The following is a 22,029-nucleotide window of genomic DNA, read 5'->3' on the forward strand; positions in this document are numbered from 1 at the left end:
TGCAGTTGATGTGTAAATGGACTTTCAAAAGGCGTTTGCTAAAGTGCTGCCTGGTAGGCTTGTCATCAGGATTGCGACCCAAGAATAAAGGGGGCAGCGGCAACATTGATCCAGAATTGGCTAAGTGACAGGAAACGGAGAGTAGTGGTGAACGGTTGTTTTTCAGACTGGAGGGAGGTCTAGAGGTGTTCCCCAGGGGTCGGTGCTGGGACCACTGCTTTTCCTGGTCTATATTAATGACTTGGACTTGGGTGTACAGGACACAATTTCAAAATTTGCAGATGACACGAAACTTGGAAGAGTAGTGAACAGTGAGGAGGATAGTGATAGACTTCAAGAGGATATAGACAGGCTGGTGGCATTGGCGGACACATGGCAGATGAAATTTAATGCAGAAAAATGCGAAGTGATACATTTCGGTAGGAAGAACGAGGAGAGGCAATATAAACTAGAGGGCACAACTCTAAAAGGGTACAGGAACAGGGAGATCTGGGGGTCTTTGTGCACAAATCGTTGAAAGTGGCAGGGCAGGTTGAGAAAGCGGTTAAAAAAGCATACGGGATCCTGGGCTTTATAAATAGAGGCATAGAGTACAAAAGTAAGGAAGTCACAACAAACTTTATAAAACGCTGGTTCGGCCACAACTGGAGTATTGTGTCCAGTTCTGGGCACAGCACTTTAGGAAAGATATGAAGGCCTTAGAGAGGGTGCAGAAAAGATTTACTAGAATGATTCCAGGGATGAGGATAGTTAGTTACGTGGATAGTCTGGAGAAGATTGCGAGGAGATTTGATAGAGTTATTCAAAATCATGAAGGATCGAGACAGAGTAGATGGAGAGAAACTGTTCCCATTGGCGGCAGGGTCAAGAACCAGAGGACATAGATTTAAGGTGATTGGCAAAAGAACCAAAGGTGACATGAGGAAAAACTTTTTTACACAGCAAGTGGCGGTACAGTGATATACAGTCAGGAGGGAATGGCACTGGGAGTCCTCAACATTGACTCTGGACCCCATGAAATCTCATGGCATCAGGTCAAACATGGGCAAGGAAACCTCCTGCTGATTACCACCGACCGCCTCCCTCAGCTGATGAATCAGTCCTCCTCCATGTTGAGCACCACTTGGAGGAAGCACTGAAGGTAGCAAGGGCACAGAATGTACTCTGGGTGGGGGACTTCAATGTCCATCACCAAGAGTGGCTCGGTAGCACCACTACTGACCGAGCTGGCCGAGTCCTGAAGGACATAGCTGCCAGACTGGGCCTGCGGCAGGTGGTGAGCGAACCAACATGAGGGAAAAACCTACTTGACCTCGTCCTCACCAATCTACCTGTTGCAAATGCAGCTGACCATGACAGTATTGGTAGGAGTGACCACCGCACCAGTCTTCAGAGAGACAAAGTCCCGTCTTTGCACTGAGGACACCATCCAACGTGTTGTGTGGCACTATCACGGTGCTAAATGGGATAGATTCAGAACAGATCTAGCAGCTCAAAACTGGGCATCCATGAGGCGCTGTGGGCCATCAGCAGCAGCAGAATTATATTCCAGCACAATCTGTAACCTCATGGCCCGGCACAGTCCTCACTCTACCATTACCAACAAGCCAGGGGATCAACATTGGTTTAAAGAGGAGTGCAGAAGAGCATGCCAAGGAGCAGCACCAGGCGTACCTAAAAATGAGGTGCCAACCTGGTGAAGCTACAACTCAGGACTACATGCATGCTAAACAGCGGAAGCAACATGCTATAGACAGAGCTAAGCGATTCCACAACCAATGGATCAGATAAAAGCTCTGCAGTCCTGCCACATCCAGTCGTGAATGGTGGTGGACAATTAAACAACTAACGGGAGGAGGAGGCTCTGCAAACATCCCCATTCTCAATGATGGCGGAGTCCAGCACGTGAGTGCAAAAGACAAGGCTGAAGCGTTTGCAACCATCTTCAGCCAGAAGTGCCGAGTGGATAATCCATCTCAGCCTCCTCCCGATATCCCCACCATCACGGAAGCCAGTCTTCGGCCAATTCGATTCACTCCACGTGATATCAAGAAACGGCTGAGTGCACTGGATACAGCAAAGGCTATGGGCCCCGACAACATCCCAGCTGCAGTGCTGAAGACTTGTGCTCCAGAACTAGCTGCGCCTCTAGCATAGCTGTTCCAGTACAGCTACAAAACTGGCATCCACCCGACAATGTGGAAAATTGCCCAGGTATGTCCTGTCCACAAAAAGCAGGACAAATCCAATCCGGCCAATTACCGCCCCATCAGTCTACTCTCAATCATCAGCAAAGTGATGGAAGGTGTCGTCGACAGTGCTATCAAGCGGCACTTACTCACCAATAACCTGCTCACCGATGCTCAGTTTGGGTTCCGCCAGGGCCACTCGGCTCCAGACCTCATTACAGCCTTGGTCCAAACATGGACAAAAGAGCTGAATTCCAGAGGTGAGGTGAGAGTGACTGCCCTTGACATCAAGGCAGCATTTGACCGAGTGTGGCACCAAGGAGCCCTAGTAAAATTGAAGTCAATGGGAATCAGGGGGAAAACTCTCCAGTGGCTGGAGTCATATCTAGCACAAAGGAAGATGGTAGTGGTTGTTGGAGGCCAAGCATCTCAGCCCCAGGGCATTGCTGCAGGAGTTCCTCAGGGCAGTGTCCTAGGCCCAACCATCTTCAGCTGCTTCATCAATGACCTTCCCTCCATCATAAGGTCAGAAATGGGGATGTTCGCTGATGACTGCACAGTGTTCAGTTCCATTCGCAACCCCTCAGATAATGAAGCAGTCCGAGCCCGCATGCAGCAAGACCTGGACAACATCCAGGCTTGGCCTGATAAGTGGCAAGTAACATTCGCGCCAGATAAGTGCCAGGCAATGACCATCTCCAACAAGAGAGAGTCTAACCACCTCCCCTTGACATTCAACGGCATTACCATCGCCGAATCCCCCACCATCAACATCCTGAGGGTCACCATTGACCAGAAACTTAACTGGACCAGCCATATAAATACTGTGGCTACGAGAGCAGGTCAGAGCCTGGGTATTCTGTGGCGAGTGACTCACCTCCTGACTCCCCAAAGCCTTTCCACCATCTACAAGGCACAAGTCAGGAGTGTGATGGAATACTCTCCACTTGCCTGGATGAGTGCAGCTCCAACAACACTCAAGAAGCTCGACACCATCCAAGATAAAGCAGCCCGCTTGATTGGCACCCCATCCACCACCCTAAACATTCACTCCCTTCACCACCGGCGCACTGTGGCTGCAGTGTGCACCATCCACAGGATGCACTGCAGCAACTCGCCAAGGCTTCTTCGACAGCACCTCCCAAACCCGCGACCTCTACCACCTAGAAGGACAAGGGCAGCAGGCGCATGGGAACAACACCACCTGCACGTTCCCCTCCAAGTCACACACCATCCCGACTTGGAAATATATCGCCGTTCCTTCATTGTCGCTGGGTCAAAATCCTGGAACTCCCTTCCTAATAGCACTGTGGGAGAACCGTCACCACACGGACTGCAGCGGTTCAAGAAGGCGGCTCACCACCACCTTCTCAAGGGCAATTAGGGATGGGCAATAAATGCCGGCCTTGCCAGCGACGCCCACATCCCGTGAACGAATAAAAAAAAAATAAAGGGATACCTGCACAATATTTTAGATCATCAATGTAGTCTGTACTTTTTTGGCATATTCGCGTTCTCGATTTTAGGTTAGTTTCATAAATTAAACCGGAGCTCTGAATTTATCAGTAACTATTACTTTAACAACAATTAACTTTTAATGGAGAACAAGATACTTTGATGGAGCGTGGGTTTCAAAAGGTTTTCATTATGCAAATGTTAATAACTAGAGCCCTCAAATCCAAGGATGACCCTCGTACCTGATTTTACTCTAAATTATATACATTTTCAATACTAACGGTATCACTGGAATTGATTGTTGGTGGGAATCTCATTACATTTTGTATAGATTTATGATGGAGTTATGATAAAGGGTCGATAAAGGTATTTCCCTGATGTCCTTGTGGAAATTGTAGTGTTAAAGCAATGGCAGGGCAATACACGGTGACCCTTATCAAATCTGACTCTGCAAAGTGTCAATATTGTTGGATTGAAATGAGTAAATATTGCCAGTGTATTGGAGGACTCATTGCTAAATGCAACAGATTTATTGATAATTTAAACGAGGTACCTTCTTCAGTATGACACTATTTTAACATGGCCTCAATAGGTTTGTTTCTTCAATGTCACGTTTCGAATAAAAGTTAAAAATAAATTCCCCCTCTAAAATTAGTGCCTTTGTAGTTAGACCAGCACTTGCGGATGAGGCCAATTTAATTGGAATGAACAAAAAAAACCCCAAAAATTGCATAGAGATTGAATCAACAAAGATTGATCTTTCACCTGACAGCCTGTGAACACTATCATCATTCCAATTGCCACTGACTGCACTGCTCCTGATTCACCACTATCTGTGGCGTATTCTAATCAGTTCTCCAGCAAATTTTGGTGTAAATTTGCCACTGAAGGATCGGGGCACCCAAGGGTCTAACTTATGGCGTTCCGTCACCAATTTTGTTGTTGCAGGAAATTGCAGGTCATCGCTTGCAATTCTGAAACAATTTGTTCATGTGGCTTTTAACTGCATTCTGTGCACTATTCTGTAATATAGCAATTATTAGGTGGGCCACTGGTTTACAGAGGTGGAATAAGTAAAATACTGTTTTTATTTCATACTATTCTGAAACTTTCACTGTTGTTTTGGGGATTCCATTCTGTGATCGCTTCCATTTATAATTAAGGCTACCGAATATGTCAAATATCTTTTCATTATATGGATTATGGGAAGCTTCTGGGAATTTTACCAGCATACTGAGGATTCCAACCATTTTTCTGTGAAAACTGCAAATTAGTGGTCTTGGTCAGTACAAGTGTTAGTCATTATTTATAAAAGGTCAAGTCAGTACAGACCAGCAGTATATGCAAAATAATGGTTCCATTTTAAAAGATGAAGGGATGACTTTTTCCCACCCAAAGAAATTCAATGCCACTTCAATGACTTCACCTCAAAGCCTCTTCCTTCAACTGTCTTTTCCTTTTGCAGGCTGTGGGAATCTGTCTGACACTATACTGTAATTTGAACCACCTGTTCAGTTAAAAACAAAATGCCTGAAAGTATGCACAAGGCCATCTTTGTACAGCTGGCATGTTAGCCATTGTGCACTGCCACTCTGGAAAGTGACATACTATGCTTTTCAAGCAATTTTCTTTAAAAGCATTGGAGCTATTTCATCCAGTTCGCAGAACAGCCATGTTTCCTCCTTTGAATTATCAATGTCTGGATGCTTGGATTAAATACTGTCTATGTTTATTCCCTTTTTGAAAAAAAACCACAAAAAATATTTGTTCTTTAATGAAGAGTGTTTAATTCATTTAAAATACAGCTGTAAAAGTGGATTATACCAAATTAACAGCTGCTCTGAATTATACATCAGCACAGAACAATTAGATTGCTTTCTCCAGGACCGTAAGGCAACTTCAAATTTTCAGTAAAGTAGAAGGTGAGTGGATTGCTTTAATGTATAATTCTATCATGGATTATAATAATTCATAATTACTAATATGTTTATATTTAATTGTGGTACTAACTTAATCTATATTTAACATTTTACAAAAAGCTTCTCCATAATGATTTTAATTTATATTTGCACTCATTGTGTTAATTTGTTAAATAAAATAGAAACACTAATTGTAATACTATTCCATGGCGAACCACAGCTTCAAGTGTTAAGTGCTAAGAAATTTAATTCAATTTAAATTGATGCCACTACACTCAGTCATCTTAAGTCAGATTTACCAGTGGCCTAAATGACTTCATATGACAGATTATAAAATTGAGTCGAGGAAACGTGAGGCATTGTATACTGGCAGGTAATACACCGTGAATATGAAGGAAACTATTACGAACAGTAAAAACAAGGATCACCATAAACAAGTACACTGCCAAGTATTCCAGAAATGTAGGCCTTTTTGAACGATACCATATACATCCTGGCAGTACTCCTGTCAAGGTCATTCCCTTATGTTAACACTTCCTGAGTACTTATAGATTGGGAAAATCCCTTTCTGCATTGTGCAGTTGAAGTATTTATTTGCCACTATAACAAGAAACTATATATTTTGAAAGGTGAACTGGCACCTTAAATAATATTACCACATAAATCAAAAGATACATTATACAAAACATTAGAGGTGTAGCTATTGCTGTAACTCATCATAATTTAGAGCGCCACATGGCTACCTTAAGAATTGATACTAAATGTTGTAACAGACAATGCTCATATATGGAAATTGTTTATGCAACTAAACGGTGCTGTGAACAATATGGTCATCTTCTCTACAACATGTTGGTGACCTCACCACATAGTAATTAGAATATTTCAATGCTCTTGTATGGAATTTTCAGAGTTAATTTTATTTTATGGTAAATTCTGTCTTATGTTTAATTTAATCATTTCCTCTATAACTCAACGCAGTGACCTACAATGGCAGAAATACTAACACACAGGACTTTAGGTATACATTTCAAATGCAAACAATTAACAATTCCTATGGATCCACCTAATACATCTAAAGAAATTGAATGGAACAACAAAATATTGAACATTTCAATTACAAGAAAAACAAGATAACCTACAATCTAAAATGCAACTCTTGTTCTAAATGAGGAAATAAAATTACATCTAATGAGATTGGTATAGCATCATTGCTTCATTATGAAAAGCATAATCAATTAAACATTTATGGCCATTCTTCATCAGAATGCCAAATACAGATTGAAATTGTACAATGAAAGCTTAACACCAAAAAAAGGGACAAACTCTAAAAAACATGCAGAATGGAACAAATGCAAGACTACAAGACAGAACATAGTGCTGGAATGATTACTGAATCACTTACCCAATAGGTCTTTTTATTTTTCTCCATTTCTACGGGCTAAGATAGAGCCGTTTGAGAATAGTAATCTTGAAACATCCGTAACTGTGTAGATACTTGCAATTTCGGATTTATCAAAGCTTAAACACAATATAAATGCAGGAGAAGAGATGCATTCCACCACGTTACCATTACTCTTATTTTTCTTTTCACTGTGCTGGCTTTAAATGGTTTGGATTTGCATAACATTTGTTTGGATCTCAGAATGTCTGCATCAGCAATGATGCAGTCCTTTGCACCAAATATATTTAAGAATGATTTGGAACATTCTGCTTTGCATCTGTGGCTCTATTTTCCTTTCAGCAGGCTCCCCACAAAGCCATTAACATACCATCATACTTGCCTTATGTGTGAAAGGCAGACTTGCTAATTACTGTGCTGTGATTCTTACAAAACCAGAAAGCAACATTTTTTTTTCTTTCTGCTGTAACCACTTCACCGTTTAAAACTACTGCCTCACAAAATTAGACATTTGAAAGAAGCAAGGAAGAAAAAGAATTGTTACAGAAATTTGTATACATAATGAACAATTATTTTGACTAGAATAATTCAAAAACTTGGTACAATTATGACATTTTTATGCAAGATTTTGCAATGTACATTGCAGTTGAGCCAATTTATTAAAAATTGTCTCTGGTCAAGAACAAGAAAGAAAAAAAAGATACTTTTTGCTCTCTTTCAACCCCCTTTTCTCCCCTCCTTTCCATGTGATTCCATGGACACTGGTCACCCTCCAGTAACGCATCCAAATGATCATATGTGATGCTCAACTGTAACCATAGGCTACTTGATAATAGGGGATAATACAGCTAAACCCATTGCTGTACTAACCCAGCACACACACTTCCAGCAAGGTTACTGGATAGCAATCAGGAGCAGAAACTCTGGCTAATTTTCCCTTCCCTAATCTGATGGTGCCGGGGCCAATTTTAGCAACTCAATTGCTGCCCCAGCTGAAATCGCCAACATTGAGTAGGTATAAACCATGGAACTTCGTGGTCTGTATGGCTCAGCTGTTTACTGGTTAAACTTGTTGAGCCATTGGGAAAGCCAAATAGATTTCTTTTCATTATAAAAAGGAAGAAAGTGAAAATTTACTTCACACAAGTACTAATAATCTTACAACATGCAACTGTTGATTGGTAAATAAGATCAACCAAAGAACAGTTCTTTCTACACTATCATTCTGTAATTCATCATCCAGGATTTTATAAGTACAAGCACTATGAACAGGAGTAGGTACAAATAAATCTGTATATTTAACTGCACTGAATATATTGCATGGGGGGGGGGGGAAGGAGAGCTGCTAATGTCTATAAGATTCACTTCTAAAGGGAGTTACTCCATCATTATTGTCAATAATCATTCAGCTGCTGTATTTAAAAAGTATTTGAATAGCTGTCTACATGAATGAGCAATAATATTCAAAAATGAGTGCTTATAAATATGAAATTTCACATGGCTAGTATTGCTATGTAAACAACATCTAATGAGCACAATTTTTGTCTGCATTTGACAGATTTGAAAATTATACTGCTATAAATTTATAATTTTTATTGGTTACAGATTCCTAATGAAGCCAGCTAGCTGCATGCAGTTTTCTCCACCTCCAAATAAAATGGCCACTTTGTTTGCCTCAGAAATGATACAAACATAATAAAAGCAACCTCATTTCTTCAAGGCTGTCCATTTTTAAACTGCTGCAAATAAAACTTTAGCAGTCATTACATACATCATGATTTTTGAACAAAATAATTTTAGCTTTTGTTGCAAATATCTGTTTGTGATAATGTATTTTTAGTGATTTCTCTAAAACAAAATAAAGATGATGACATTCACACCATTGCAAGAAGATGGTTCTGCTTCATAATTCCTACAAACTATTTTTTTTGGCAGAATCGTAGAATATAGGTTGCAACAAAATGCCTCTAAGCTTGGTAAAAATATTTAGTTTTGTCTTGCTATTTCTCTCTTTCTCACAATCATTTCATAGCTGTGTAGCATGCAATAAATTAACACACAATAAATCCCAATGAATCCAGTAATTTAAATAAAAATACCTTTAAAAATATTTCAGCACAAAACAACAAAAGCTAATTTCAGTCACAGATTTCACATCAGCCAGAAATTAATACTGCACTTTCCTGAAATCAGAATCTATTATCTAAGAAGTCAACTAAATCCTAAGAAGAAGCAAGCATATTAACTCATTACAAAATACACTATAACCATTATTTTTTTAAAACTGTAATTGATATTTTCAGTTCAAATTTCATAATCAGCAGCAACGCTCAACTGATATGGGAGAGGGGAGAAGGAGGTGATTACAATTAAAGATGTGCCAGGCAAAAATGGCATTTTAAATCATTAATTTCTACACGGACTGATTTACAGTGGACGACAGATAGCTTCCAAAAAGTTCCAGTGGCTACATTCCAAAATGGGTGGTGAAAGGTGTACAACACTGTGTGGTCTAGTAACTGTGGAAATGAAAATCAGATTTCTACAGTTGCCACGTCATCAGCCAGCATACCAGCAATTATTTCCCCATGAGATGCACGCAAGTACTCTTCAGCACTTTCATAGCACTAGCACTATAATTATGGTTTGCTGTACAGAACTGAAGTGGCAAGAATGGCTTCCCTTTTTGTATGACAGCCAAGCTAAATTCAAAAAGATATTAAAACTTATTGCTATCTTCATGAGGTTAGAAATTAATACTAGCTCCATAAATCATAAGTGAAACAAGAGGTATTAGGCTCTAAGATGGCTGCTGTTATTTTGTGAGTTTTGAAAATGGTCAGATACCTGTGGGATTAGGGAAGTAGTGGCTCAGAATTCATAATAGGGAGCATCAAAGCACCCACAATTTTTTTTTTAATATGCACTAATCTATCCATTATAGTACATCGGGTGCAGACCAGTAGTGTTTAAAAGTTATATTCATAACTTCAGTTTTATGTCTACGGACCTTCCCCAATGCCTGGGAAAGGATGTCTAGCAGCCAAAAAAAAGTCAATGGTGGTCATTTCTGTTGGACATTGATGCCGTCTTTGGAAAACCATCTTCCAAAGTGGCTCATGGCTTCACTCCTGATATTAGCACCATCTCATTTGTGTGCAGTTCTACTGTGAAAGCTGGTACTGCCATTGATGGTAGCTGTGTAACAAAGGGGGAGCATCAGAGATGTGATTTGGACTTATGTCAAATGCATATCCATCAATTTACATTTTTAATCACAGGAATATTCTGTGTACTTGTGGTTTACTGCTGTGTATTTCCTCACTTCCCCGTGGTATCACACACACTTGCCAACTAAACCAAATATGCTTTTATGCCATAAGAGAACAACCAATTGCAGTTCTCTCTCCATCAGCTGCACTCCATAGTGTAAAGAACTCAATGTTCTGGGAACCAATTCATCAAACACAAAATGTGAGTCTACAAGTGTGGGTCACTGTATTACACAGTGAATCCCAGCATACCTATGAGTGGCACCTGATGCCAAACGTAGAAGGTAGAGAAGTTGGGCTCCCTAAACAGGAGTGAAAAAAAGTCAGCAGTGTAAAATCCATGTACATAGTTAGGTGATATTCTTTTGGAAGACATAGCCTTGGAGATATTGGGAAATGGTTGATTCATGAAGACATGAATCATGAGGAGATGTATCATCATATCACAGTACATGGTTTCACATAAGTAAATTTAAAGTATTCTTGGAACCAAATAATTTAATGTAGATAAACCAGTCAGACTAACTAATAGTTAAGTCCACCAATATTTAAATATATATACACAAAAATATAAAAGCAATCATTTGTGAATAGAGGTGGCTTGAGCAAATTTTTTTAAACCAAACTTTGCAAAATTATCCTTTGTTTTTGGTATTTGCGCTTTTGCTGTAATCATGGGATTTAACTGAAGCTTTAAAAAACTCTCATGAAAGGGTTAATAGATACTATTTTTTCCATTATAACTAGTTGAAAACAAATATAAGCAAAACAGGTGTTCTTTTTGAAATAACTGCTGTATTAGTAGCTAAATGTAAAACAAAAAAAAAATCACAAAATTCCCCAATCATTCAGCACAATTGGGCAAATGCAACAGCTTGTAAGACATTGCTTGATGCACCATACACAGTACTTACTGACAATCACCTTTCAGACACTATCACTTACACTTAGTGTGAGTGTTGATAAAGACTTCAGAAATAGTGGAGTCATGAATTATACCAAATGCATATTCAGATCTTTATTCACAGTCCTTCACAGAAGAGGGCTTATTTCATACATGATGTTGGACTATAACCTGGTGTTGTAAGATTCCTTACTATTATTTCATACAGTATAAATAGTCATCCTTCTAGCAGTTTGCATCTTCCTTTAATATCCATATTTGTGTGACCCTTTCGAAATCAGACTATATATCCAAATAGGCCTTTTACACTTTAGATTAATTGACGTCGTGCAGCTAAAAGACTGCTGAAATTTACCAAAAAATCTCCATTATGCTATCTTTATAAATCTACTTTTCGTTAATTTAAAAGAAAATTTTAATTAAAAACACACACACACACACACACACACAGCTAGATTGTAATTGTAGTTATCTAAATTGAAGTTAATTGTCTCAGGAGTCCTAAAACTTACAGCAGTGCACTCTGTTCTCCCTTCTATGCTTCAAGGACATGTGCCTTCTGAGTCCATAATCAGAAAAACAGAAGTGGCCTTAAGGCATGCAAGTTAATTATCAGTAACTGAGCATTACAAAAATGTTTTGCATTGTTGAAAGGAATACAGCACACCAAAATGTTTTACCTAAACGAGATGCAAAAAACATTTCAGACTACTAGCCAATTATTTTTGTCATGCCATCCCCTTTCAAACATGGTGAAGTGGCAAACCTTTCAGATCTTCAAGAGTTAAATTACTGTTGAGACCAGCAGCATTATCATATATCTGAAGTCACAGCACTTTGTTGAACTCAGATGTTACAGCAGGCGATGGCTGAAGGCAAAACAAATCACGATGCAGCATTATTCTGATTAATCAAACCCAGTACAAATATGATCGGTATTAGTTGCAAAAATGAAACCACATTATTTTTTGTTGGTTTCCTTTTAACAGCTGGACCGCATAATCAAGCCCGATTAATGTTGGTTTCCTGAACAACCTAAAAATCCATGGTAATGCAACACTGAATGTTAGCCTTGAATAAATAAGATACAAACTTTACTGAAACGCTGTTAATTAGCTTTTTTAATGTTACATTTCTAAAAGCATAAAAGATCACTGTCCAAACATTAAAAACAAAGCAATTCAGAAGCAAAATATATTACTCTCTGTGCCCTTGTAACTTACATGAGAAATTCTCGAGTATATATTAAATCAACAATCTATTCTTTAAATGTAAACCACTGCCATTTTCACAATTCTTGTTCAGGGTTTGAGATTTAAAGCATTTCTTTGAGCAAAGCTACCGCAGAAAGCATAGTGGTTTTATATACAGAATATAAGAGGCCAATTATATATTTCCTAACTCTACTAGACATTTGGACAGAACATCTGTTCACAAGCAGACAACTTTGCTTTCTGAGACAAACCACACTGATAAACACTAACAAAACGTAAAATTAAACCCAATTAAAATAGACCAATGTTAAAATCATTAAAGTACTTTAATTAGTTCAGTTTACAGAACAAATAAAATGCTGATAACATCTTGCTAATTTTCCTGCCCCTTCAATGTGAGCTTTCTAAAGTTTGACCCCACAGACACCACTCATGCAACATTTATTATAAAAGTTAGAAAATTGCAGAGATTAAAAAGTTAAAAAGACCATTAGCAACAGAATATGCAGGATATTTTGTGAAACTGACTTAAGAAAATTTAAACCTACTGCAATACCAGGTGTCAGAAGGTTCACCATTTGCATTCTGTCATTGCTCTTAAATCCTAACAACAGCTGAAATGACACACACAGCTCTGCTCACACAGCTCTGCTCAGAAGCTTAAATAAACCTCAGACTCCCACAGATTCAGCTTCCCGTTGGAGACCCATGTTGACCCAAAAAAGAAAAAAGGTTAGTTGTGTCTAGAATGCCACACATATGCTTATCAAATCTGCTCATTTTTCTTTACCAACTTAGAGATGAATATAAAAACCATATGGACACAGCTACTTTCTAATTAACATATAATATTTGCAATAACACTGAAAATTAATAAAAAGCCAATCAGCTTCCAGGGTGTGATCCAATTAGTTACACAGGTCCACTGCAAGAGATGATAAAATTGCCATTATACAATTCTGTGGCTGCAGTAATTTAGTATACCAAAAGACAAGCAGAAGCAATGTAAGATTAAAAAGCAAGATAGATTACATCTTAATGGAAAGGATTTAGAAAAAAACAACTTCCACTTTACATTCTGCAGCACCACACTAACTCAGGATCAAGCAGCTTCAGAAAAATCCCAGTATTATATTTGCAAAATTCAATGTTTGAGACAACACTATAAAACGATTCCCTGTACACAGGGTTTAAAATTTTTAAAAAGTGAAACACTTACCTTTACCAGAATTGTTTCTGTTCCTATCTAATAACCACTGTAGCAGAGAGAAGTGTTCTCAATGTCCTTTTAATGAGAAAAGTCTGGCTTCTACAATAAATAGAAACTGCTTGTCGAGGCCCTGTGGGGTACTCAGCAAGAGGCGGAGAAGCATTCTCACACAGACTGTGGAACTGCCATTTGGAGTGGCCTTGCGATTCAAGGGCTGCGTAATAAAGAACGCCAGTCAGGTCATTTGGTAGTGAGCTCTCTCAGGCTCCCTCCAGCTTGTCGAGACACCCAGCTAACCTCCAGTCTATTGGCAAAAGTCATCAGCTTAAGCCAAACCCACTGCTCCAGCCAGGACTGGATTAATATTAGAGAACTCAATTCCTTCAGCTTTAGAGGGGGTTATTGCTGGAAAAGGTCCTGCTCTGCATAAATTAACTTATATTCACTTATATTCTTTGCTATATAGGTTCACAAAATAAGGGTTAGAACTGTTGTGATATTTCTTTCCCGTGTTTCAATCCCATTAGTACTGTATATTTTCCATTATTTTTTAAATATTAAAAGTGTAAAAAAAAACTACACAGTCAGTACCTTTAATCTTGACAGCTGTACATAATTTACTAGCCCTGAATTCAAAGTGATCAGTGCTCCGCATATGGTTTTAATTGTTGTAATACATCCTGCATGCAATATTGCTAACAGGCATATTTTTATTTCCATAGCAGATGAATGCAGTTCCTACATTTTTGCTGATCTACTATAACCTAAATACAATACCATGAAGAGGAGATGAACTATCAGTAACTCTCCATATGGTTCAGTTTTAGAGGATTTTTTTTTTACTTTATACAGAAAATGTACTCCACTCTCCTTGCAAAGGATAGAGGCATACTGTACTAAAGCTACTGTAGGAGTATATAATTTAGATCATTGCAAAGAATAATTTTGACTATTTTTTCCAAATACAATGTCCTTACGCCACTTTTCTTTTAATTAAATAGGTGTTGCAACCTTCATAATCTAGTAGCCACAATCGAAGCCATACAAATGTCACCTTCTACATATTGTTTAAGAGAAAGAGAATAAAATATTTGAAACATCAAAAAAATTATGACTATAATGTTGTTGGATAATATTTACACCCATTTCTTCCATAAAAGATCTTGCATACAGGCACTTGGGGGTAATTTTAACCTAACCTGCCCAGTCAATGGAACGTCAAATCGGGCAGGGTATAAAACGGGCATCAGACCCGAATCCACCCCATTCCATTGGGCAGGTTAAGTTCAAATCTGGGCATTAACATCCACACCTGTTGAATAGAGATTGAAATTTCCACCACTGATTCGGTGAGAGCATGCGAGGTTAATGGGAGAGCATCTTACTTGCATGGGCTTTGTGGGCACTGTGCCACTCCACATCTCAGGCGCCCACCATTCCACATCATTTGCAAGTTGGTTTTCATACAGTAGGTGCCCTCCTTATTTAAAATCTGCAAAAAGGATGCTGTCCATGCAGAAACCGGACAGGTGGGCAGTTAAAATCTCCCAGGTTACTTACCCGCCCTCAAACCGCTACAAGATCCCAGCAACCGCCAATTTTAAGCCGCCCACCCAAAGCTGGAGGGGTAATTTTTTAAAATATGTAGATCAGGCTCTGAGGATGTCATCAGGCCCCAATTACAATCTTAAATCAGGCCTGAGCGGGGAAGCTGCTGTGGGTTTCTTGCCAGGCAGAAGAGAGCTGGGACTTACCGGGAAGAAGCAGCCCAAAACGGTAAGTTTGTTACTTTTTTGTGCTTCTCGGCCTGATTTTCATACCTAGGCGGGAAGTGGACCGGCGGCATGTTAGTGAGATCCTGGAGTTAAATAACCAACTCAACTAAAATCTACCCAAAGTTAAAATAGGGGCCAAGGTATTTGGAAGCAATAAAGTAAGTAAGCTTCGTCTTTGTATGGATAACTATCCTTACGAGAAACAGGACTCAGGGAGAAATTCCACTTGTGCTGAAAACGGGTGCAAATGGCCATAATGTCCACTAAGCCTGCCCGTTGAAGTCATTGAGTGGCAAGAACCAAATTGGTACTCGTGCCAGATTTGATTATGATTGGCGAGCTGTCAACACTACTCTCTGTGTTTCTTGGCAGCTCGCCGATTAGGGGGTGAGGCAGGAAATCAAGGAGCAAGAAATCAGAGAGCTGTGATGCCATTTAAAGGAAGCTTTAGGAGGTGCACTTTGGATGTTTTGAACCATAGCTGAGTCATTGCTGTATAGTGAAGATGGTGGCTAGAACAGCTCTCCAATTTTTAGACACTGTACTAGAGGTCCTCATGGAGGAGGTGACGAGAAAGAGAGAGAGCTGCTCTTTCTAGTTGACTGAATGGCTATGCACCACCAACTTCTCGGTGCACTGGACTGCCTGCCAGCGACTCTGCGCACAATGTCAGACAGTATGGATATGTCCACCTCCCAAATTGTGTGGCGTTATTGCAAAGGGTATTGAAACGATGGAGTGCATGGTCACCTCTATGCACACTGCAACGGAACCCTCAGTTATTGGGCCTTTGATGTCAGCTCTGGCACTTTTTTCAGACTGCTGCCATTGTGGCTCAATATGTCCTCCAGCTTGGAAAGCATGGATAGGGGCTTCCAAACCACCACATCACTTCTGCACGCAGAGCAGTGGGAGGGTTCAGGTGCAGCTCCGTGTGAGTGACAGTGGTGCTATGGAAGAGGCCCATGCTCTCCTCCCTCAGGATGACAGCATGCCTGCTCCCCCACTAGCCCCTCAACCGGTGCCTGAGTCAGTGCCAGACTGCAGCCAGGGCAGGGCAGAGCTCGTCAGCTATCTCAAGTGCCCTCAGTGGATAATCAGCAGTGTGTGAGAGAGAGGGAGAGGGAGAGAGATTATATAAATGTTTAAAAAAATGTTTTTAAAGTCAGCTGATTCTCTCATCTGTGTTTTGTTTATAGTTAGAAAAGGTCAATTCTAATCACATATGTATGAGACAGAGGAAAATAGAGAAAAGGAACCAGGCTGTTCCTTTCCTCGTTCTAATTTGATTTCTTTATTCTAAGCAAATAAAGTCTCTTTTATGAAACAATTATGAAGGGAAGATAGCAGGGGTAGAAGAGTAGAGGAGCACAGGAAGCAAAGTGGTTGAGGGGGAGGGCCTCAAGCCTCTCATTACCCTTGGTAGCATGGGGAGTGAATGGACAGTTAAGGGTGAAATGAGTGACGGTGAAGCAAGGGGAGGGCAGGATACAGGGGCTGAATGAGTAGTTTGAAGAGAAAGACATAGGGATATTGGGAAGGTGAGGGAGTAGAGGATATGATGGGAGTGAAAGGGTGGGATGGGGAAGGTAAAGGAGGGATTTTGAGAGCCATATTTTCCCTACAACCCCCATCCATAATATACAGCCTTCAGCCTTTCCCTACCATACCATTCAACCAAAAGGAAGTAACAGCTTGTATTTATGTAGCACCTTTATCCTGGCATAAAGTCACACGGTGCTTCAGAGACATAATCAGAAAAAAATGGACAACAAGACAAAAGGAGGAAGAATGGAGTATTTGGGGTGCGGGGAGGGGGGGGCAGTTGTAGGCCTGTAGGAGGTTAGAGATAAGGAGGGGCGAGGCCATGAAGGGACTTATGACCTGGTTGACCAGGATTTGGTGCAGAATAGGATGTGGGTAGCAGACTTTTAGATGAGCTGAAGTTTACACAGCATGGAGAATGATTGGCCAGCCAGGAGAGAAGAAAATTACAGTGAGAAGCAGAAGATAACACAGAAAGAAATAAGTTAAGGAGAGAGAAGAAAAGAAGCAGAAGAGGAGGGAGAGAGAGAGAGAGAGCGCGCGCAAGAAATAGCTATTCAAAGAAAGTAAAGACAGGTAAGAGAGGGACCATTTTTAAACTAAATTGGGGGGGGGGGTGGAGGGCTCAGGTGGTGCGAAGTTTAGATTGATAGAGAGAAGACAAGGAAGTAGTACAGGAAAGTGATGGGGGTAATGATAAGCAGAGTGTGTCAGGAAGGAACAGAGCGTATAAACATCAGAGTGCACTAGCAAATGGGGCCGGGGTAGGAAAGAATGGTAAAACGACAAAATTAAAGGTTCTTTATCTGAATGCGCTCAGCATTCGTAATAAGATAGATGAATTGACGGCACAAATAGAAACAAATGGGTGTGATCTCGTGGCCATTACAGAGGCGTGGATGCAAGGTGACCAAGGTTGGGAGCTAAATATTCAGGGTTATTTAACATTTCGGAAGGATAGGAAAAAAGGTAAAGGTGGTGGGGTAGCTCCGTTAATAAAGGATGAAATTGGTATAATAGTGAGAAATGATCTTGACTCAGAAGATCAAGATGTTGAATCAATTTGGGTGGAGGTAAGAAATAGCAAGGGAAAGAAATCACTGGTGGGAGTAGTATATAGGCCCCCTAACAGTAGCTACACTGTAGGGCAAAATATAAATCAGGAAATAAGGTGGGCTTGTAAAAAAGGTAATGCAATAATCATGGGCGATTTTAACTTTCACATAGATTGGACAAATCAAATTGGCAAAAATAGCCCTGAGGAGGAGTTCATAAGAGTGTATTAGGGACTGTTTCTTGGACCAATATGTCAGGGAACCAACCAGGGAACAGGCCATTTTGGATCTGGTAATGGGTAACGAAAGAGGATTAATTAATGATCTCAAAGTAAAGGATCCCTCGGGAATCAGTGATCATAACATGATGAATTTCATATCCAGTTTGAGAGCGAGGATCTTGGGTCTGAAACTACTGTATTAAACTTAAATAAGGGCAACTGCAAAGGAATGAGGGCGGAATTGGCTATAGTGGACTGGGTAAATAGATTAGATGGTATGATGTTTGCCACTGCCTATCCACCATTTAAAAAGATATTTAATGACTCGCAACAAAAATATATCCCTGTGAGGAAGAAAGAGTCCACAAAAAGGGTGAACCAACCATGGCTAACTAAGGAAGTCAAGGATGGTATCAGGTTAAAAGAAAAAGCATACAACATGGCAAAGATTACTGGTAAACCTGAAGATTGGGAAAACTTTAAAAACCAGCAAAGGATGACTAAAAGAATAATAAAGAGGGAGAAAATAAATTATGAGAGTAAACTAGCAAGAAATATAAAAACTGACAGTAAAAGCTTCTACAAGTATATAAAAAGGAAGAGGGTAGCAAAAGTAAAGATTGGTCCCTTAGAGGATAAGACTGGGGAAATAATAAATGGAAAACAAGGAAATGGCAGAGGAAATGAACAGATATTTTGGGCTCGATGTTACCAGGCCTGCGGGTTTCCGGCGGGTTGGGTTTCGGGAGCGTGGTCAACACGCTCGGTGAAATTAGTGGGTTGCCCGCGCGATCGTAGCAGGCAACACACTAATAGGAATCAATTACCTGCTCCTCCGGGGTCCACGCTGCTGGTCTGCGCGTCGGGCGGGCTGCGCATGCGCAGTACGATCTGTCAGCTGGAGGCTCTCTAGTTAAAGGGGCAGTCCTCCACTGACAGATGCTGCAACCAATGGAACAAATTTCAGCATGGAGCAGCCCAGGGGGAAGGCTGCTCCCAGTTTAATGATGCCTCACCCCAGCTATCATCAGATGGGGTGAGGAGGAGGGCGAAGACAGAGATCTTCCACCCGGCGGGCGGGAGGAAGCGGCCAGCCTCTGCCACCAAGAAGGCCTGGCTCGAGGTGGCAGAGGGGGTCACCTGCGCAACCAACATATCGCCCACCTGCATACAGTGCAGGAGGCGCTGCAATGACCTCAGTAGGTCAGCCACAGTGAGAACACGAAGTCTTTCCCCTACACTCCATCTGCCACAACACTGCCCCAACCCCACATCTCCTTTGGCACCGCCAACACTACTCTGTCACATCACCCCTCATACCCACTCAAACCCCATCCTTATCTTACCTCCACCTACTCACCTCGCCAGTACACATCCTGCCACTAACACGCGACCCAATCCTCATACAATCTCATGGCTCTATCTCATACTCACCCTCTCATGCATCTCTTTCACGGTCAGCCTCACTCAACCAACCACTACCTGTGCTGCAGCCACAGGGCATGCATCACATATGTGCAGTAGGATGCGTAAGGCAAACGTGTTGTGAGCATGAAGGGCATGCACAAGGGTGCTTGAGGGTTTGTCATGGTTTTTTACTTCTATTTAATTTCTGATCAACTCACATTACATATTATATTTGCACCACTACTGCCACGTCTTTGCGAATCTTGTCTGGTTTGTGCAATAATGCCCTTTCCTGAGGATCACAATGAAGACCCACAACTGATGCCACCCATTGTGTCACTGCAGAGTGGGTGTAGGTGTATTTGCAGGGCTCTTTTGTGCAGACGACTGAAGAGACGTCGGCGATGTCCCCGGTGGCACCCTGAAAGGACTCCAGACCCGCCCCGGGAATCCCCAATTTTTGCAGCCCCCCCCGCCACGAACGCACCCAATCGCGGGTGCGAAAATCGAGCCCAAAGTGTCTGCAAAGGGATATTGACAGGTTAAGCGAATGGGCAAAAATTTGGCAGATGGAATATAATGGGAAAATGTGAAGTCATCCACTTTGGGAGGAAAACTAAAAAAGCAAAATATTATTTAAATGGAGAAGTACTACAAAATGCTGCGGTACAGAGGGATCTGGGTGTCCTACTACATGAAACACAAAAAGTCAACATACATGTGCAGCAGATAATCCGGAAGGCAAACGGAATATTGGCCTTTATTTCTAGGGGGATGGAGTATAAAAGCAGGGAAGTCATGCTACAACTGTGCAGGGTGCTGGTGAGACCACACCTGGAGTACTGCGTACAGTTCTGGTGCCCTTACTTGCATTGGAGGCAGTTCAGAGAAGGTTCACTAGGTTGATTCTGGGTATGGAAGGGTTGTCTTATGAGGAAAGATTGAACAGGTTGGTTTTACACTCATTGGAGTTTAGAAGAATGAGAGGAGATCTTATTGAAACATACAAGATTCTGAGGGGACTCGATAGGGTAGATACTGAGAGGATGTTACCCCTCATGGGGGAATCTAAAACTTGGGGGCATAGTCTCAGAATAAGGGGTCACCTGTTTAAGACGGATATGAGGAGGAATTTCTTCTCCCAGAGGGTCGTGAATCTTTGGAATTCCCAAAAAGCTGTGGAGGCTGAGTCATTGAATACATTCAAGGCTGAGTTAGACAAGTTTTGATCAGCAAGGGAGTCAAAGGATATGGGGAAAGGGCGAGAAAGTGGAGTTGAGGTAAAAATCAGATCAGCCATGATCTCATTAAATGGCGGAGCAGACTCAAGGGGCCAAATGGCCTACTCCTGCTCCTATCTCTTATGGTCTTATTTTCTCCAACTTACCATGTGCAAATCCACAGGAGATCGACTAGTAATATATAAAAAGTCTTGTGTCTAGTATGCATTTCGTGCTTGTCACACTTATTTCCTGTGTCACAATTTACTCAAGCCTGGTATAGTACCTACAATTACTTTTAAACTGTATGTTTTATATAGGTTTCTACATTTGCATTACTGTAGGATGGTGCTGCTCAAGCTGCATCTTCCAGCCCAGTTTCTCTGGATGGCACTGCAGGTTATGTTTTTTCTTTTACATTTATTAAACTTCTATTTGTTTTCTATCAGGCAAGTGAAGTTTATTTACATTTATAGATTATATTAAAATTTTTAATTAACCTTTCTTTGAACTTTACTTACCTTATTTTTACTTAATTTTCAGCCACCTCCACAGCCCTGCCTGAACCCTGCCACGGGCCAGGGGCCTCAGACTGACTGACCTTCCTCATGTACCCACTATCTTATCTGACACCAATATGGACGTAGCCCACAGCTGCACTTCTGCCTCCTGCTGTTGCAGCTGCTGGCCTACCCAGCCGTTGGGCCTCAGGCCTTTCACTGTTCCATGTCTGTCAACAAGCTCTTTCCTTTTTGCAGAAAAAAAAGGAAAAGAGAGGGATTGGGGGAAGAGAGGAGAGAGAAATTAGAGATCGAGGAAAGAGATAAAGCAGAGAGACAGGGAAGAGGAAAAAGAAAGAAGAAAGAACAAGGGGGAAAAGAAAGGAAAGCGAGAGAGAAAGAGAAGAGAAAGAGAAAGAGAGAGAGAGAGAGAGAGAGACAGACAGACTGTGTTCTCTGACTCACCATGAGTAATGCCATGCAAGACCTACTAGTATACAATAAGCAGAAAACACTACATTTGACCCTTGATGCAAGATGCTTACAGCTAAGGTAAAAAATTAAGTATCTGCGTAAGTGTGAAAAAATGACCTAGACTGAAGTTTACCAGTGTGTTTAGCCAGTCTAGTGAGTCTGCTTGGTGTTTGTATCAACTATTCTGACCAACCAGTTTTTCTGTTTCATTCACACTTGCAGCTTGGCAAGCCTTCCTAAAGCTGTACCTCCCTCTCCCATCTGTGGATG

General features: G+C 41.0%; 1 protein-coding gene across 5 annotated transcripts in view; it reads right to left on the bottom strand.

Annotated features, from left to right (window-relative positions):
• Window positions 1–22,029, bottom strand: part of prickle2b (prickle homolog 2b) — a 183,310-nt gene that overhangs the window by 91,763 nt on the left and 69,518 nt on the right. For 2 of the 5 annotated variants that reach the window (XM_067998848.1, XM_067998850.1), the window contains exon 1: window positions 13,572–13,796. The exons of the other annotated variants lie outside the window; for them this stretch is intronic. The gene's annotated coding sequence lies outside the window, so the exon portion shown is untranslated. Of the gene's footprint in view, window positions 1–13,571; window positions 13,797–22,029 lie in introns of those variants that run through there. 5 annotated transcript variants of the gene reach the window in all.

The sequence above is a fragment of the Heptranchias perlo genome, chromosome 17 (assembly GCF_035084215.1).
Source record: "Heptranchias perlo isolate sHepPer1 chromosome 17, sHepPer1.hap1, whole genome shotgun sequence".
NCBI lineage: Eukaryota > Metazoa > Chordata > Chondrichthyes > Hexanchiformes > Hexanchidae > Heptranchias > Heptranchias perlo.